The sequence below is a fragment of the Gallus gallus genome, chromosome 2 (genome assembly GCF_016699485.2).
Source record: "Gallus gallus isolate bGalGal1 chromosome 2, bGalGal1.mat.broiler.GRCg7b, whole genome shotgun sequence".
In the NCBI taxonomy this organism is placed as follows: domain Eukaryota; kingdom Metazoa; phylum Chordata; class Aves; order Galliformes; family Phasianidae; genus Gallus; species Gallus gallus.
Window position 1 is genome coordinate 94,664,737 of NC_052533.1, and position 11,280 is coordinate 94,676,016.

At 36.1% G+C, this 11,280-nt stretch overlaps 1 long non-coding RNA gene across 1 annotated transcript; it reads right to left on the minus strand.

Annotated features, from left to right (window-relative positions):
• Nucleotides 1–5,991: 5,991 nt before the first annotated feature.
• Nucleotides 5,992–11,044, minus strand: LOC121109734. The gene is made up of 3 exons (XR_005857411.2): nucleotides 10,621–11,044; nucleotides 8,474–8,557; nucleotides 5,992–6,924 (listed from the first exon to the last, which is right to left on the minus strand). It is a non-coding gene; the product is annotated as an uncharacterized LOC121109734 (long non-coding RNA).
• Between the last annotated feature and the right edge of the window lie 236 nt (nucleotides 11,045–11,280).

Here is an 11,280-nt window from a genome sequence, read left to right on the forward strand (position 1 = left end):
CCCAGTTAAGTTCAGTACTACTACTCATCCTCTTTCCTGGACAAAATCATTACTATGTCTGTATTACAAGTACATCACTGTGGAACTCTCTAAGGTTCTGTGCTCTGTGACGACTGAAAGAAGACAAACACTAGTCAAATACTAATGCTGAACGCTTCCTGTACCTTCTGCATATTTAGGGTGAGAGCGATCATTTTAGAAGCTACTATGAGACCATAAAAATAATACTGTTTTGTTTAAATGTTGAGAATTTAGGATATGCTTAGTTCACAGCCAATTATGGTATAGATATAATTGAATAATAGAATCACTAAGACTGGAAAAGGCCTCTAATTTTATATAGTCCAATTGTCTACATATCACCAATGTTGGCCACTAAAACATGGTCCTTAGTACCACACCTACATGTTTTTTGAACACCTCCAGGGACAGTGACTCCAGCACCTCCCTGGGCAGCCTATTCCCATGCCTCATCACTCTTTCAGAGTTGTTTTTCCTAATATCCAATCTGAATCTACCCTGGCACAACTTGAGGCCATTCCCTTTCATCCTATTGCTAGTTATGCTGCAGAAAAGGCTGATCCTCACCTTGCCACAACTTCTCTTCAGGTATTTGTAGAAAGCTATAAGATCTCCCCTGATCCTCCCCTTCTCCAGATGAAATAAAATCAGTTCCCCTAGCTGCTTCCTGTAAGGCCAGTGCTCCAGACCCCGCACCAGCTTCATTGCCCTTCTCTGGACATGCTCCAGGCCTCAATGTCTTTCTTGTAGAGAAGAACCCAAAACTGAACACAGTACTTGAGTTGTGGCCTCATGAGAGGTGAGTACAGGGAGGCAATCAATATGCTCTATCTGTGTATATTCTTCTGTCTTTTCTCTAATTGTTTTCTTCTCCCTAAACACTCTCTGTTTATAAAACATACAGCAAAATGGGTTCTTATTCTTTGTAATAGGGCAAGAAAAAAAAAAAAAAAAGATTAGTAATACACAGATCTGCGCAAGATAAAAAAAAATAGACCCCAACTTCTGGAGCTCCACTGTTCAGTATGTAATGAGTTATAGGGTAACATAGTAATTAAAATGAGGCTGGGTGGTTGATTTTAACTATGAGAACTAGTACCACCACTGGAACACAAACAAAAGGAAGGTAACATTTTCCACTAATCCAAGTATATGTATATTAATCTTACAAACTAGATCTTCGGTTTTCTTCATTCCTTTCTTCCTTCTTTCCTTTCTCGTTTTTTTCTTTTTTTCATTTTTTTAACTGTTTTTCTAAATTGTACATGTCTTCAATTGCTTCAGTTTGCATACAAACATGTGCATATAGCTAAACAAAGAGAAAGAGCCCAGGATAGGGTGATTATTTGACACACATTCTTTCTGTCTTTTAACAGAAGCTGTGGCAGGTGATACTAAAACTTGCAATACTTCTTCAGCCATCTCTGAGGGGTACTGAGCAGATTAATTAGTTCATGTCTGTACAGCACTCTGAAAGCACTCAGTGCAATATAATTAGTCCCATATATTACTAGGATAGCCTTGAATATCTTCTGTGACTCTGCTTCACCAACTTCCCTTGGCAAAGTATGTCACTTTCTAATTGACCTTGCTCTTTGAAGTATTTTCTTAATACCTAATTTAATTTTCATGTTTCCTAGATTTTGTTCATATTACAATGGTTGGCTAAAAAATTCCACCTTTTAGAAAGATATTTTTCAAACGAGAAATATCCACACAACAAGTGATTAACATCATCCAGCAGGAATTTAAATAGCAATTTTTTAGAAGTTTCTATCACAGTAAGCACCAAAATCATCTTAATTACAGGTTTGAAAAAGTAGACATAAGTCTTCAAAATAATTTATTAAAAACCTAACATTTTTATGACAGTTTTACTATAGTTATACCAAACTACACAGTTACATATTTTTTTGCAAGTTACATATTTTTAGCTCTAACTTCACACCCTCACATGCTTCCTCAGTGCTTTTTTTCTGCCTTCCTAAATCTAATTATTAATCAAACACCTCATTTGTTTGATAATTCGAGGCAGTTCTTTCAGTGTAAATGTCTTTATGATTGTTAAATATTCATATGCAAGTAGGAATGCAAATAGTTATATATTTACATTAGTTTACAGCCATTTAGTATTGGATTAAAGGTATGTTACAATTGTCATCTGGAAAAATTGGCAAAGAAATGGACAATCTGAATACTTCGTGAGAGCTGAAGAAGCAGCTGCTGACTGGAATGGAAGACACAGAGGAGGGAAAGGCAGGGCATCCTCCTTTATTTCCCATCTTGTTCATGGTGTGGAGGTGTCTCAAAGTGTCCTTCCCTCACATTTATAAACACAAGAAGCAGCAGTAGGAATAATCACTGTACTCTATTGTGATTAGGCCTCGATATCCAAACTAGAATTATCTTCCTTTGTTCTCAAGGTGAAGGTCCTCTGAGGCCAGTGAGGATAGGCTGGAAAGCTGTTCCAAGAGGTTTTCTGCTGGAGCTGAACTCTGATAAAGAAGCTGTCACTTGAGTACTGCCTCCTATTTCTTGACTGCCAGTCTGAATGAAAATCCTCTGCAGACGGTTTTTTCTCCTCATGAAACCTGATGCTTGCCATAACTCCCTACTCACTACTCCAGTAATTTTGCTCTATCTTTCCTGGGCTTCTGTAGTTACTCACTTCTCATTGAAAAGTCATTAAGAAATAAAGGCAAATTAGTAAACAGGAGCATTAACATGTGCTTTGTGGTGTTTTTTTGTTTGTTTTGTTTGTTTTTCTATGTGATCACTGTATTTTCTCTTTTTCTTCTCTCTCTTTAGAAGGACTTTATAGTTCTTGTCCTCATAGATTTGTTTTCTCTCTGTTTGTAGACATGTATGCCACAGGAAAGGATAAATTTCACCACTAGCCTCAGGCAAATTGCTAACAGTGTTAACAGTGTTGTTTAAAAACTGTAGTATAGGACAGTACAGAAACATGCAAGAAAAAAATTAATTTATCTACAATTATGTGGTATACAAGTGGAAATATTTATTCAGGGAAGGCATCGCAATCTACTTGGAACTTCTGCATATCTATTTTTTTAGTAAAGTTCTAGTAAATATAATAGAAAAAAAAAATCATCCCAACCCCTTTTCCAGTCCTTCAAATTACCAAAACTAAAAAAAAAGATCCATTTTCAAGTCCAATTCCTTTAAAAATTTCCAGTGCACCTGCAAATCCTGTGTGATATCTGTTGAAGTACGGGCAATTTGTGCTTACCAGTTACACATCACACAGGTTACTGAGGTTAGGGGTAGAGAAAAGATCTAGACAATTCAAATACAACGCTTTATTTCTCAGCTTGACTGCTGCTGAAATAGAAACAGTCAGTGAAGATATAGGAGATAAGTTCACCTTCCCTTTTCCTGTCCCTCCCCTGCCTCTTTGCTATCTTTCTGCCTCAACAGTGACCTATTTGACAAGTGAGAGTTGTAGAGTCTCTGTTTTAGACAGGTACACAAGTTTTTTTTTAACACAAGTATAAACCAAATAATTTTGTACAGTTTCATTAGCAGAAATTTTGTTTGCTCCACTGCTTTTATTTGTGACAACAGAGAGTTGTCTTGCAGGCTCCCTCTCTCATCCTTAGTCATGCTCCCACCCTTCAAATAAGTAGCCAGTATGATCTCAAACACTTCAGGTTCCCAAATTACGGTAGCAGAAAGGAAGTTCCCAAATTACGTTAGTAGAAAAATAATATTAAAGCAATAATTTTTCATTAAGAAATAATGTAAAAATTGTAACCTAACTAGCAAAAACAAGTCACCTTGGATAATAGCTTAATTTGAAAACCTGTTTCTCTGTAGATATTTTCAAAAAAACTTGAGAGGAAAAAAAAAAAAAGATTTTTAGTTAAACATACGTTTAATTACCAGAAAGATTTCAGAGAGCTATGGAAATCAGAATCCCTGCTGAATTTTCTCAGCAGTGCAAGAATGCTCCTTGGAATATAATATCTACTACTTTCCATAGATAGGTTTTATAATTTTTCTAAGGATGCCAGATTATGGCTCTAAACTTCACCTAATTGCGTGTATAAAGTTCAAAAGTTGGAATAGATTGCTTTAGGTACTTCTAAGCAATAAAACATTTGAAGGTAGAGTCCACTGTGATTGATGAACATATTCAGTGTACCCCTTCTTCTACTTCCCAGGCAGTCTGGCCATGCCCAGGGGTATGACATATGACTTCAGGCCTACCAAAACTTACCCGCTCTCAGGAGCTATGACAGGAACAAGGTACCATTTTCCACGCTTGCCTGAGTGCCTCATCTTAGCGTTAGGATTGATGGCTTAGTAAGTGCGAGCAAAGACCAATCTGTTTCATAGCGCTGTGTCAGTCAATTCTTAAACTCCAGAACCATTACGAGCTGGGAATGCCCCCCCCCCCTCCACTAAAAAGAAATTCAAATAGAAGTATACAGAGCTCTACACATCCCTTGATAACTGTCTTTAACATTCAGATTGTCTTAAAAGTCTCCATGAATTTACTGGTTAACAACAGAATAACTTCAAAAGTTTGAGAATGATAGAACTTCTGAAACATTAGATTAACACAAAAGATTTGTTTCATTAGTTCTTAGACAGTTAACATTTCATATAAGAATGGTAATTAGTACTAAGATAGTCTTTAGTCCCATGAGAAGGTGTTGGCCTTCACATAACCAATAGCTATGCCAAGCAAAGGTTACAGTTATTTATTGCTCTGCTTTCTATCTTAGGTAAGATTTTACTCAATAAATTAACAAGATCCTTTTTTTTTTTTTTTTTTTTTTTTATAATCTTGTAATTTGCATCTTGAAATCAATTAATTGAAAATACATGCTAAGTTGTCTGGCCAGGACTAAAATGTCTGCCTTACCTTAAGGTATACATTCTGTACAGTAGCATTGTGTACTTGTCTAAAAGCAATAAATAAGTTGCTTACCTGCAACTTACCTGCAGCACTGAGCCAAAGAACCGCTTAGTAACTAAGAGCATGAGAAAGGGCTAGTTACGTAGGCCTCCATAACCCAGAATAATTTAGCAAGCATTGCTTACTAAAGAGTCCTAAACAGACAAACTTTTAACAATTTTCACAACATAGCTAAGACAGACCATCTACTTTTTGGTGAAATACACTGAGGACCAAAAAAAAATTCAGTTTCTCCTTAGCCTACATCTAACCTATAGCACTACTTTGCAGTGTTGAATGAAAAACACTTCTACTAGGTCCAGGAATTTTAATAGAAAAAAGATAATGGAGCACTAGTCCCTAAGCTTTCACTTCAAACACACAGTACAGTTTTCCAGAGGATGGACGTGGAAGAGGAGGAGATGCAAAGTTGTTTTCTAAAGAAGTTATCTAATATAGACAGATAGGTGCACATGCAAAAATATTCTTGTGTGTCATAATTGTTTCCTTGTTTTTTCTCATATATTTTTCTATATATCATATTATGGTATAGCCTCGGATACCAACTATAAAATGCAAAGAGTTTAATGATTCTCTTGTAAAGGTAATTTACACGAGTTGTGAAAATAAATCCAAGAAATTGTTTTATAAATTTAATCTCTGTTTTCTGTGTGCTGATGCATGTGAAAAAATCAACAAAAAACTGACATGATTAAAGACTGGAGGTAAAATGAGAAACTTATTTCAAGATAACCCTCCAACATAAACCATGCTGTTAAATTTTCTGCATTTATGCCACTACAGACTAACACAAGCAACAAAGATTTTGGACTCATGATCTGTTTTTGTGGAGTTTTTTTTTGTTTGTTTTGTTTTCTTTGTTTGTTTGTTTGTTTTGTACTGCAGCAGTTGAATGGCAAAAATATATGATGAATTTGAAGGAGAAAGGCACCTTTAATGTAATATAATTGGTGGTAACTCACTTGGAAGGTGAATTCTGGGGAAGTGCTTACATCCTCCTGAGTGATTTCTCATGTCCACTGGGGTGAGTGTAATCCAGTTTGTACTTTATTCTATACGTTTCACAATACATTTTCACAATTCAAAAAATGAAAGGATTGTAGAGTTGAACTGATGTCCAACATAGACAATATAGGAATTCTATTGCTACTACAAATTAGCAAGTCATAGTTATACCAAATTCACAATTTCTGTTACTGACAATTTCAGAAATGATGCTACAGTTTAGTAAGAGTTAGTAACTATTTGATATAAAATTCAACAGATGAAAAGAGAAAAAAAAAAAAAAAAAAGAGAGGAAAGGAAGGAAGAACAATGAATTGCTGAGCACTATTAATTCCTTCTGTATATTAACACATTTCCAAAAACCTGTTCAGTACACAGAAATGAGCCAGATCTTGGTGGAAAATGATATTATATGAAGTATTATACAACTCATCCTTAACAGTACTGTAATCGATTAGGAAAAAAAAAAAAACAGTCATAACTTACAATAGACATCTAATACAAGTCATCAATCAGCTATTGGTGTAAAAGGCAAGGATAAATATTTTTCATTTTTGGAAATAAAGCTAACAGTAAATTAAACTGTGTTAATTAGAAAATAAATCATGATCTAGTGCAGTATTAAATTCTAGCTGTAAGTATTCATCTACTTCTTTTTAATATCCGGTATGTGAATTGAATGCTTCTGACAGAACTTCTAAGAACCAAAAGTGAACTACACTATTTTATTTTGTATCTATTAAATGTTCTCAAAGAAAATTACTCAGAAACATTACATATTTTATACAAATATATGACAATTATTCATTAATTCCCTCTTCTTCAAGTTAATAATAGAGGAATATTCACATAGAAATTATTTACATACTTACTTATATGAAAGCACGATAAAAGATAAAATTCACTTCTGGAGTACCGACCTGAATCTTCAAGACTTTAGTGTTTCACATAGTCTTTTAAAAAAAATAAAAATAAAAAAAAAAAAGGTTAGTTACAGCTGTCAATGCAGAATATTCACACAATCTAAGATTACACCATGAAAAGATAAATAAACTGAAAATAAAAAGCTCTAGAATGTTACAAACAGGTCGGTGGATTTTGACTAATCCAATATGTGGACAGCAAAATAAATATTAAATATAAATTAACTACTAATTATAACTATTACCTGAATATTGTAGATACACAAATCACTAATCTGTAAACTAATTAAGTAGCAGCATCTACATACAAATCAGGATGTATGCTGCAGAAAGCAAAGAAATAAAGTGTTAGCCAATTTCTGTGGTACTCAGTGAATACATGCAGAATTATCAAATATGGTTTATTTGACATCTGTTTTCAGCTCAGCATACATTGTACATGTATGAGCAGATACACTGATAAACCTAAATGTCCACAAGATAATGGAAATTAACAATCTGTTTAAACAAAGCAGATATGTCTTGCACTCTTTGATTCACTAATGTGGCATCCAAATATGGCAGATGTCAGGAAATTCAGAGCTCTAATATAACCAGACTATAGGAAAGATCAATTCACCAAGAGAATAATGCAACACTCTCACAAATGCTGGCAATTTAATTGTGCCCTTAAGGATAGTGAAGTATCCTTAGTTATTAAGTTTGGTTGCTATGCTACACTCTAAAATAGAGACTCAGGTACGGGCTTAGCAGGTTATACTCACTACTTCAATTATAGATAGATAGATAGACAGACAGATAGACAGATAAAACTTTGAATAATTGAATCACAAAGATTAATTTACTTGCTTCCAATTCCCATTAGTTAACACAAGATCTATCTATATTGAGTAAATTCAACACAATAGCTGCGCAGTAATGCATCTCCTTCTACTTTAGCCAGCTATTTATCCAGTGCAAACTCCCAAGTGACTAGAGGGAACAATCAGTTGTGTCCTCAACTCAATCAAATTCTGGTAATGGCTACATCCATTATAAGACTTGATGCAGTACTCATGGAGCACATACCATCATACAGAAGCAATTAATTTTGTACTGCAGCTATCATAGGGATCACCCAAGACTAGACTGATTTTATATATAGTGATGAATATGATGCTTTGCTTTGTGTTTTCACGAGTTTCAAAATTTATATATAATTTTGTAATAGGTTAAAAAAGTCCATTTCTACAGAACCTGAACTACTTTTCTTTGCTTGTCAGTATATTCCTTGCAGCTGAGGCCAGTACTTTTTAGTCTCAAGCTGATAACCATTTTCCTAGTCCTTTTAAATCTTTGAGAAGATCATCACTTCTGGTTCAAGGAAGCTGCTTCTAATTCAAAACTGTTACTGTCTCAAATATGTGCCATCCCATCTAACCTTTATCTAAGAGTTACCTCTTATGAGCAGCCTCCTTATTTTTTAGCCTTTACTAGGTATATACACATAATGAGTTCTGTAACAAAAAAAACCAAACTATGATTGTGTCCATTTATAAGAGAGGGTGATACTATTTTTGTCACAAAAGAATGCACTTACCTTATTAGGTAAGTATCACATGCCACTGAGTGCCTTCACTCCCTCCCATTCTCTGCAGGTGTGGCACTGCAAAGACATCCCCACCTGACAGTATGTGAAATAGATTTTTGCATTATTTCTCTATATTTTTCAAACAATATCTTATTTCTTACAGAATAGATGTCTGCCATAGTTTAATAGTATGTATCAAAGATGTTAGGGAAAATCTTGAGATACCGTGGTCTGCTGGGAACAAATTCCTCAGGGGAGATTCACTGGAGTACTTCTTCAGTGTGTTGACAACTTACAAAACTTTCCTGTTGATCATAAAATCTGTCCCATGTCGGTTAGGTCATTCAATGGCCACAAAGTTCTATTTTCAAGCAAGTTAATAATGCTCTCTATAGAGTGCTTTATCTCAGGCCTTCCATCAACTCCTCTTCACAAATTTGCTTTTTACACTACATCAATTCCACATACTGAGACAGATAATATCTTCCTGCCCTATCTTGCTGTCATGGTTGTCTTGATCAGTAAAGTTCATCTTGCAGTGGAAATTTGCAAGCTATCACACCTGAGATCTTAATGAAGTTATATTGGCCAGACACTGATGCGGTATAAATGCTAGAATTTTCTGTTTTTATCTCTTTTAAAAAAGGAGATAATTTGGATATGTTGGAATATTTTGTTTACGTTATTTAAACTAATTTTCAACATTTCTGTACTGAGCCAATTTTATTCTGAAATTGTTTTTCTACTCTTTTCTAAGCATGGATATTAATAAAAGAGTTTTTAAGCATTTATTTAGTCTTTGAAATGACTAGAAATTAAATTTCTTGATTATTTGTTCATTTTGCTGAAAATAGCCATACTTGAGTATAATTGTTAGATCTTCATTTTTTTTTGTTTCTCTTGAAGTGTTCTGTAAATTATCTTTTACCATACAAGAATAATTGTTTAGGAAAAACAAATTTAAAGAAATAGTCCTAAGAAAGAAAGGAGAGGATCCTAAGGTGCTAAACACAGTCAATTGTTCATTTAGGATGCTGGGCACACAGTCGCTTTAGCTGTCTTGAACTCTCCAGTTTACTGATTTAAGTATTTTTGGCATTGTGTACATAAAAAGGATGGGACTTGAAGTTTATTTTTAACTTCCTACCTTTCTTTTGATATGTCAGAATGGTGTCCCCATGGTGAGTTATGACTTGATCATGTTAGTTCCTCTGAGAGTGGATTTATGTTAATTTTACTGATTGCACGTTATTTCATTGTTTGAATTATATACAAGCTTTGTTCATGAAATGAGTACTCAGATAAAACTGGAAAAGATTATGCTGTTCTAGTTCAACAAAGAACTGAGGAGAGCTTTCTTGCCTGTAATGGCTAGGTTGGAATTCACTCTTGTAAAGACTTTATCAACCAAGAACGTACAATAATGGAAGTCAGTTTTGACACATTCTCCTATGTTTCTAGCTTGTGTTCATTGTAGAATCTGTACGCTTTACTAATCACAGCCCAGTTTGAGTTTTCTGTTGATCCTACATTTTTCATGTGATGTGAAACTTCTTGGTTTCCAGTCAAGAAAAATTCACTAGCCAATTAAACAAGTAGGAATATACATAAACACATTTTACAGTTTCTTGTCCACATCGCGCTACCTAACTTACTGGTGAGCTATATTCATGCCTGTATGAGATAATCTATTGTCTACATAGACTGCTGTCTGGATTCTGACACTAAATCACAGAAGTACCACTGTTCCTTACTGACTTTGTGACACCTTGCAAACACTAGCATTTTCTACTCTGTGTCTGCCTGTATTCTTCCTTCCACCTCCATTCCCTTTAAGTTCCTCAAGACTGAAATTTTCTTGTGCTCATTGTTCTGTAGGGAAGAAATAGTCTGTCAGTCAGTCATAAGTAGTCCTTCAAATCGTAAGGTTTGGAAAGAACAGCTTTGAACTTCAGAAATAAAGCTGGTTATAAATAAGTCTGTTTCTTAGTGGTTGAGATTAGTACCCAGAAATCATTCACCAAGAAATATCACAGGTAAAACAGACTCAGACTGAGATTAATTTATTACCTATGTACAGACTACCTACACACTAGAGCAGAGAGGAACTGATAGCAAATGAAAAACACCTTCCTCCCCCATCCTCTTTTTTCTACCTCATTCCTACAAGTGGCGCAGGGTAATGAGGAATGTGGCAGTGGTCAGTCTGTAACACTTGGTCTCTGCTGCTCCTCCATGGTCTCTCTCTGCCTCCTCTCCACGTGGATCCCTCCCACAGCGTGCCGTCCTTCCTGAACTGATCCTGCGTGGGTTTCCCACAGACTGCAGCTCTCCCAGCACTGCTCCAACAGGGCTCCGTACCACGGTGCCCACCTTTCAGGCACTGCTCTACACCGGTCCTCACGGGCGGCAGCTCCGGCCCGGGCCGCTCCCGCGGGGGTACCCAGGGCTGTGCCTCCTTCAGGCCTCATTCATGGCTGCCCCGCCGGCTCCTCCGTAGCTTCACGGGGAGATCTGCTCCGCAAGGTACTCAGGGGCTGCAGAGGGACAGCCTACTCCTTTGTGGGCCGTTCCTGGGCTGCAGGAAGCTGCTGCTGTGCCTGGAGTTCCTCCTGCCCTCCTTCTGCGCTGACACTGGTGCCTGTAGGGCTGTTCTCTCACATCTTTCGCTCCTCACTCTCAGCAGCAGTTTTGCAGCCATTTTTTTTTTTTTTCTTTTTTTTTTTTTTCCCCTTATGCTCTCCCAGAGGCACCACTAGTGTTGCTCACGGCTCAGCTTCGGCAGTGGTGAGTCCCTGTTGGAGCAGCTGGAGCTG